Source organism: Arvicola amphibius, chromosome 5 (assembly GCF_903992535.2).
Source record: "Arvicola amphibius chromosome 5, mArvAmp1.2, whole genome shotgun sequence".
NCBI classification, from domain to species: domain Eukaryota; kingdom Metazoa; phylum Chordata; class Mammalia; order Rodentia; family Cricetidae; genus Arvicola; species Arvicola amphibius.
This window is the reverse complement of record NC_052051.1, coordinates 10,254,714-10,262,103: the sequence shown is the minus strand read 5'-3', so window position 1 is coordinate 10,262,103 and position 7,390 is coordinate 10,254,714. Positions and strand designations below refer to the sequence as shown.

Below are 7,390 nucleotides of genomic sequence, written 5' to 3'. Positions count from 1 at the left end.
TTTCCCTCCTTTCCTTTCTTCCTTCTGTTCCTCCCCCATCTATTTTTGAGACAGTCTCCTATATCCCAGGCTGCTGTGTCACCAAGAATGACCTTGAACTTCTGAACCTCCTGGGTGCTGGAATTACAGGTGTGCTCCACTGTCAGCTGCTGTGCTGGGACAGGAACCAGGACTTTGCGCATCCTAAGGAAGCTGTCAGCTGAGCCATATTCCCAACTCTTTCTGGCCTTCCTGTTTTTCTTTGAATGTGTGTTTGTATGCATCGATATGTTTGTGAATATGCATGGTGTGTATGTGTGTGTGTGTGTGTGTGTGTGTGTGTGTGTGTTTTGTGGGGGCCAGAAAACAATTTTGAGTCTAATTCCTCAGGTCCTATATACCTTGACTTTTTTTTTCTTTAAAGACAATGTCTCTCATTTGGCCTGGAGCTTGCTGATTCAGCTAGGCTGGCCTTAATCAAGTTCCAAGGATCTGCCCACTACTGCTACCTTTGCCCGCCTCTGCCCGCCTCTGCCCGCCTCTGCCCGCCTCTACCTACTTCTGCCCAGTGCATTACTAGTGTATGCAATCACACTGAGCTTTCTTAGTAAACATGGGTTCCCCTGGTTTCAAGGTGAGCATTTTACTGCCTGGGTCATCTCCCGAGTCCAGGTTGGTCTCTTTCTGCTGGGGCAGAGTCGGACCTGCAGGACTTTCCCTGGGGCTGAGCGGGATGATGAATGTCGGATGACCCAGACCTCCCTCCTGACTGAGGGAGAGACACACACACTGAGTGGAGAGTCTGTCAAAGCAGGATCTCATTTAATGGTATTAGGCAGGAACTTTTATAGGCTGAGATGGGGGTGGGAAGCCTGGGATGGGCCGAGGTGGAACAAGGAACAAGGGGTCAATAATATTCTGCCATATTAGCAGTGGCTGGGCAGAGGTGGACCTAGGTCAGGTTGTGCTTAGTCACTTCCTGTGTGGAAGTTATAGCCAGAGATAGGTCTCCAAACTCAAGCCAGGCTCAGGAAGTTGCACTAGGCCTCACACAAACTCGAGTTAGGCTCAGGAAGCCACACTAGGCCCCACCAAACTCAAGTTAGGCTTAGAAAGTTATTCTGGGCCTCATGCCCAGGCCTCATGAGGCCCAACATCTTTCTACATGCATGTATGTATGTATATATTATTGTGTATAGTGTTCTGCCTGCAGTGGGTTCTCTATTTGTTTGTTTGTTTGTTATGTATACAGTATTCTGTCTACATGCCAGATCTCATTATATATGGTTGTGAGCCACAACCAGTGTTCTTAACTGCTGAGTCATCTCTCCAGCCCATGCCAGAGGAGGGCACCAAATCTCATTACAGATGGTTGTAAGCCACCCTATGGTTGCTGGAAATTGAACTCACGACCTCTGGAAGAGCAGTCAGTGCTCTGACCCGCTGAGCGAACTCTCCAGGCCTGGATGGGCTCTTTCTTAACCATGACATTGAACAGCAAGCTGCCTGGCTTTGGGGAGAGGCTTGACCTGGAAATTTTGTGAGGATTGTACATTCCATGATTGGTAATGCATGTATTGTGTTGATGTCTGTTGGAAAATATGAGGAGACTCTAACATGATTGACATTTAATCAATGTTGTGTTCTGATTCTATTCTTTTCTCGTCTGGTAATAAAAATCATCAAAGCTTCATATAGACACAGAGGGTTTCCCAAATATTGTGTATTGATAACTGCTCTCATTAGCATATAGAAATCTATCCCCTGGCTTATATATGGCTCAATGGCTACATAGTGTTTCCATGCATTTCTATTTCTGTCTAACTGCTATTGATATATCTTAGCTTTTTAACAGAGGCAGTAATGGAAGTTGGTTAAGAGCCTTTGGCTTAAAGTCCCAGCTCTGATGCATACTAGCTGTGTGACCTTGGACAATTGTCTACCTCTCTGTGAACCAATTCCCTCTCTGATAAAGTGGGCCTAGTCACCTCACCTTTCCCATCCGGGAGTCAGCAGAGGACCACATTCAGAAGACACAGCACAGCATATTACTTGATACTTGTCAATCAACAGCATCAGCCTTGAGAGTCTTTGCCACAACCGGGAAGAATTTGCTGTGCAACCATCAATGTTTGCTCTCCTGTCTTCATATGGCTGTGGGTATTCACCAGAGGCGACTGCTCGGACACGGGTTTACGTCAGTAGAAAGTCTTCATTAGCTGGCTGGCGACTACACTGGGTGTTCAGGATCCCACTGTAGCCCTGAGCCTTCCTCAGGGTGAAATTTTAAGCACAAAAACCATATTCTGGCCGGGTGATGGTGGCACACGCCTTTAATTTCAGCACTTGGGAGGCAGAGGCAGGCAGTGAAATTCCCTGGCGCGAGTGAGAAGGAAACATGGAACACACAACAAACCCGCTTAGGAGTTTATTAGAGAGAGTGCGAACAGGCCTGGGGAATCAGTGTGTAGAGAGAGAGAGAAGGATGGGGCGTCCAGCTTTTTAAAAGCTGCCTAGCGCATGCACACAGTGGGTTGGTGTGACTATGTCATATGGAGAGGACACAGATGATGCAGATTGACAGCTCACACATGCGTGCAAGGGTTTAGCTGTGTCATAGTGGATGTAACCACACATGCGCACACGTGAGTCATGCGGGGCCCTTTAACATTCAGGCACCTCCGTCCACGGGCCTGTCTGCAAGTGCATGGCTCCAGAACCTGGAAGTATCAGCCTTATGCGACTGAAATCATTACAGATGGATCTCTGTGAGTTTGAGGCCAGCCTAGTCTATAGAGCAAGTTCCAGGACAGGCCCCAAAGCTACAGGAGAAACCTGTCTCAAAATACCAAACCAAATCAAACAAACGAACAAACAAAAGTCTGGGTGACATACTTCAGCTGACAAGAACAGCTAGCTGGAAGTGGAACTACAGAAGCCAAAAAGCAAGGTTAGGTCACTTAGAGACGTTCCCAGGACTGTGACCTTTGATGGATTAGTTCTTTGTTTCCATTCTGGTGAGTTTTACAGCCCGAATGGCATTTCCATCATGGAGTCAGCTGTACTAAGGTCTGGGCCCTATTATAGTCCCATTGGTCTTAGGGAATAAGTCAAATTACGAACTCATCCTGTTTTAGTTTAAGATGCAGGGCTGCTGTTAATCCAATCAGAATGAGAATTAAAGGCCCAGCCAGTGCTGATATCAGAGTATAGCCAGGGGGACCAAGACAACAGAGACTGGTACCCAATTATCTGATTATGTCTGTGTCTCTTTTTCTTTTTGAGGTTTTTTTTCCAATCATGTCAAGACTTTTTCTTAAATCAATTAGCATAGAAATAACAGATTTTTTTTCCAAAACCATACATAGTTTTATCTTATGAGAAATAAGTCTAAGCCTTTTCAATCTTATAGGACCATTTCTACAAAAGAATCTGTTATTTTAAACTAGACACAGTAACTTAATACTTCTAGGTCCTGATCAACCTGTCTATTTAGTTTGGAAAGTCTCAGAAGAGGCACATTTAGCCAACTGTTAGAACACGACCACCACGTGGTCTCAGGGCTCTGATAATACTGTTGTTATCCATACAAATTAGTCCATAAGTCAGAATAGCAGGCGTCAGAATAAGGGAAAGTGTCCTGGGTAAAAGTTTTGGATATCAGACAAGTTTCGGTACCTTGTCTGTCCTCTGATGTTATTCTGGGCTGTCCCCAGTGACCGTGAGCTTTGTCAGTCAATGTGTTGACAGTCTGGTTAGTTCCTATTCCTGTGCAGTACGGGGCCCCCTTTCTGAGCACAAGCAGCAATCCTGGCTGATTTTTGGCTGGGAATGAGTAACTCTATACCCAGGTTCCCTTCCTGCGGTGGAGTCTGATTCCTCAGGCTCTCCCTGTTTTCCAAACACCAAAATCTTTTAAAGGGATCTTTACAGTGAGCCTCAGTTTTACAACTCTAATTTTTACAAAGGAAACTCCCTTGTTTTTGGCAACTAGGGGGCCCAGCCTTAGGATATGCATAAAATTGTAAACTCTGTATTCCTATCTCAAAAGATAAATTCCCATACAACCAGACACTTAAAGTGAGCATTATCAAGTAAAGGTCGATATGGGTTTTTCTGGTTCGTACTTGCACTAGCTAATGCCTTTCTCAGTTTCTAGTCCAGGCCTGAGAGTGGTGGGGGTTACACCATGACCTGTATTCATACCCATAGTGCAAAACACAAGACTCAGGAGGATGTAGAGGGCCAGGGAGTGGAAGGGCCAATGTGCATCAGATTAAGATTTCCCTGGGTCCATAGTTTGGAAGCAGCATTCAAGGCTTTCACTTTCTTGACTCGGGTATGTATGGATCCATGGTGTAATGCCAGCTACCGTCACAGCCACAGGAGTGGAGAGAGTCACCGTGTGGAGTCCTTTCCAAGTTGGTTTCAGTGCCCCTTCAGCTATCTGCCTGACCCACCTCCACACAGGGACCAACTCTGACCATGAGCAGGAGCCAACTAACAAAACAAGCAAGCACTTCTGCTCCCGGAATGGGAGCAGGTAGAGGGTTTTTGGTTTCTATGAGTGAACTGGCAGAGCCAAAAGGATTCGAGTCCCCAACAGGAGGGGGCACAGGTCTTGAGATGGTTTGGGGGAGTGTCTCAAACCAGAGAAAGCTACGGGTCAATACAACTGACAGATAGATGCCCCCCCCCCACATACATGCACTAACACACACATACACACACACACACACACACACACACACACACACACACAGAGACAGACAGAGCAAAAATAACCAGGGGAGTCCTACACATATTCAGACACCTGAAGAGAGGGATCGAGTGATGTCCCACATGGATCATAGACACTGAATCAGCAGCCATATCCAACCTCTCCTGTGTGTTCAAACAGACTTACCTCTGGGTGACAGACCGTGGACTTTATAATTTGTTTCCTTTGGGGGTGGAAGTATCAGACTCCTCTGAAACATTAGGCAGTGATTGTTGAAAGAGAGCCCGAGGGACCTGTAACATTTCAGGTTTTGAGTCCCCGATCACCACATTCTTCCTTGTTCCCAAGGGCTCTGAGATCCCTGGTGTTTTGAATTCTGGTCTCTGGGATCTCGCTGGGGCCTTCAGAAATGTTGTGGGGTATTCAACAGAGCAGACTGCACGGGCATGGGTTTAAGCCAATAGAAAGTCTTTATTAGCCAGCCAGGGACTACACTGGGTGCTCGGGATCCCACTGTAGCACTGAGCCTTTCTCAGGGTGAACTTTTAAGCCCCAAAACCATGTTCTAAGTTGACACACTTCAGTTAACAAGAATAGTTAGCCAGAAGCAGAACTACAGAAGACAAAAAGCAAAGTTAGTACATTTAGAGACGTTCCCAGAATTATATGGACTTTGATGTATTAAGCCTTTGTTTTAATTTTGACTGGTGGTGCTGTTTATGAGGAGGAAGGGTACCTCCATCACAAAGTCAGTTGAGCTAAGGTCTGAGGGCCTACTAAGGTCTAGGGTTCTATTACATTGTCTCTATGACAAAGACTGGAAAGCAAGCTTTTTAAAAAAATTAACAGACTCAATTCACTTTATTTACTTATAAAAAACCCTTATATAGTTATCCACAGCTGGAGCCTGGGTCTTCTAGATGGAGACTCTAGTGTGGGTTTTGAACACAGTCTCTTTCCAGAGGTCAGGGGTCAAGTAGCTGTAGGTCTTAGAGATGGCATCAAAGGTGGCCTTGGGAAAGTTGCCCAGGGTGACAGTACAGCCCCTGGCTGATGTGTAGCAGTCACTAATGCCAGCCCACAACAGCAGCTTTTTGGGAAAGGGTGCAGAAATGATGCCAGTGCCTCTCAGGGCAGGGACGAGGTATGCCAGCACAGAGTCACAGTGCCTGTCACCTTGCATGGAGCAAGTGTAGGGCTTGCCAATCTTGTTCCCACAGTAGCCTCTCCACACAAAGACAATGGAAAGCTTGGTCAAGATGATGGCTTCTCAGACGGCAGTGGCCACCTCCTTGGGGAGCTTAACACCAAGAACAACATGTTCACTGTAGTCCCCAATAGTGACAAAAGCCTCGAAACTTGTCCACTGGCCAGCCCAAATCTGCTTCTGCACTGGAATGATGGTTAGAACTTCATCTCTTAGGGATACTCCCAGGGAAAAATCAGTAATCTCGAATTCCTTAATGGGCAGGGAGGACAAGTAGCTCTCTTCCAAGGACTTGATCTTCATGTCTTTGACCAGGTGGCCCAGCTTGGTGGCAGGTTTCCCCTCCTTGTCTTCAGCTTTACCCCCATGGGCCCTGTAGTCTTGACCATGGCCATGGCTTTGACCTACTGAATCATCAGTAGAAGGTACCACCTCCTGAACCTGAGCCCCCCGGGTCCTCCGGCCCATTCTGCCACACCATCACCACCCACTATTTGGTGTGAGAGCAAGCTTTAAGTTGTCAGTTCCCTAGGGCTGGGGAGATGGCTCCATTTATGAAGTGCCTTGCATGTAAGCATTAAGACCTGAGTTTGATTTCCCCAGAACCTACATAAAACACTGTACATCCTGTAACTCCAGAGCTGAGAAGACGGAGACAGAAGCATCCAGGTGTTTGCTTGCTGGCTAGTCTGACTGAATTAGTGATTTCTGGGTTCTGTGAAAGATCCTGCCTCAAAAAATACAATGGAGAATAACTGAGGAAGACCCTTGATGCTGCTGCTATACACACACACACACACACACACACACACACACACACACACTGAAAGAATGGGTGGGAAAAAGATAAGAAGAGGGAATGCCAAGTGTGTCCCAAGGATGTGCCTGGCTGTGTTTCATGTCTCTGGGGGAGTCTTATCTAGCTGGTCCTTCAGGGTTGCTGGCCAAGAAATGAGAGTTCACAGATAGGCTTTGATTTCTGGGGGTGTGGAAAAGGAGCGGATTTTGATGGGAGAATGATACTTGGCTGTTGAATAAGAAATAGCCTTCATCCATAATGCATGGAAGAGAGGGAAGCTGGGTGTCTAAATCCAGCCCTGGCAGGGAAAACATGAGGACTGACTTAGGAAGCTGTTAGGACTGGTTCGGGCTCCCCTCAGCTGATACACAATGGTCCAGCATGCGGAGGAAGGCCCAGAGTGAAAGCTATCTGTGTGGGAGTGTACTGGTGATGGGCAGAACTGTAGAGGACGTAAGAATGGGTATGAGAGGTTATTAAAAGACAGCCAAGACTAGCACCCTGAGGGAGTGCTTCCTAACCTCAAAGTAACGGTGTGCACATACCCTAAGCCCTTTGGAGGGCTTCATTTTGGATTCCTTGTATTGGCTGAGGAACCTACCAACTGAAACACAGCTCTTGTGAGGGGCACACACTTCTGGGACCTTGACTTGCCTGCCTTCTGGTCTGTGGTCAAGCAGGTCAC

The 7,390-nt window shown here is 46.8% G+C and overlaps 1 pseudogene; it reads right to left on the bottom strand.

Moving 5' to 3' along the window:
- Nucleotides 1-5,615: 5,615 nt before the first annotated feature.
- On the bottom strand, nt 5,616-6,266 carry LOC119814347 (annotated as a pseudogene).
- Between the last annotated feature and the right edge of the window lie 1,124 nt (nt 6,267-7,390).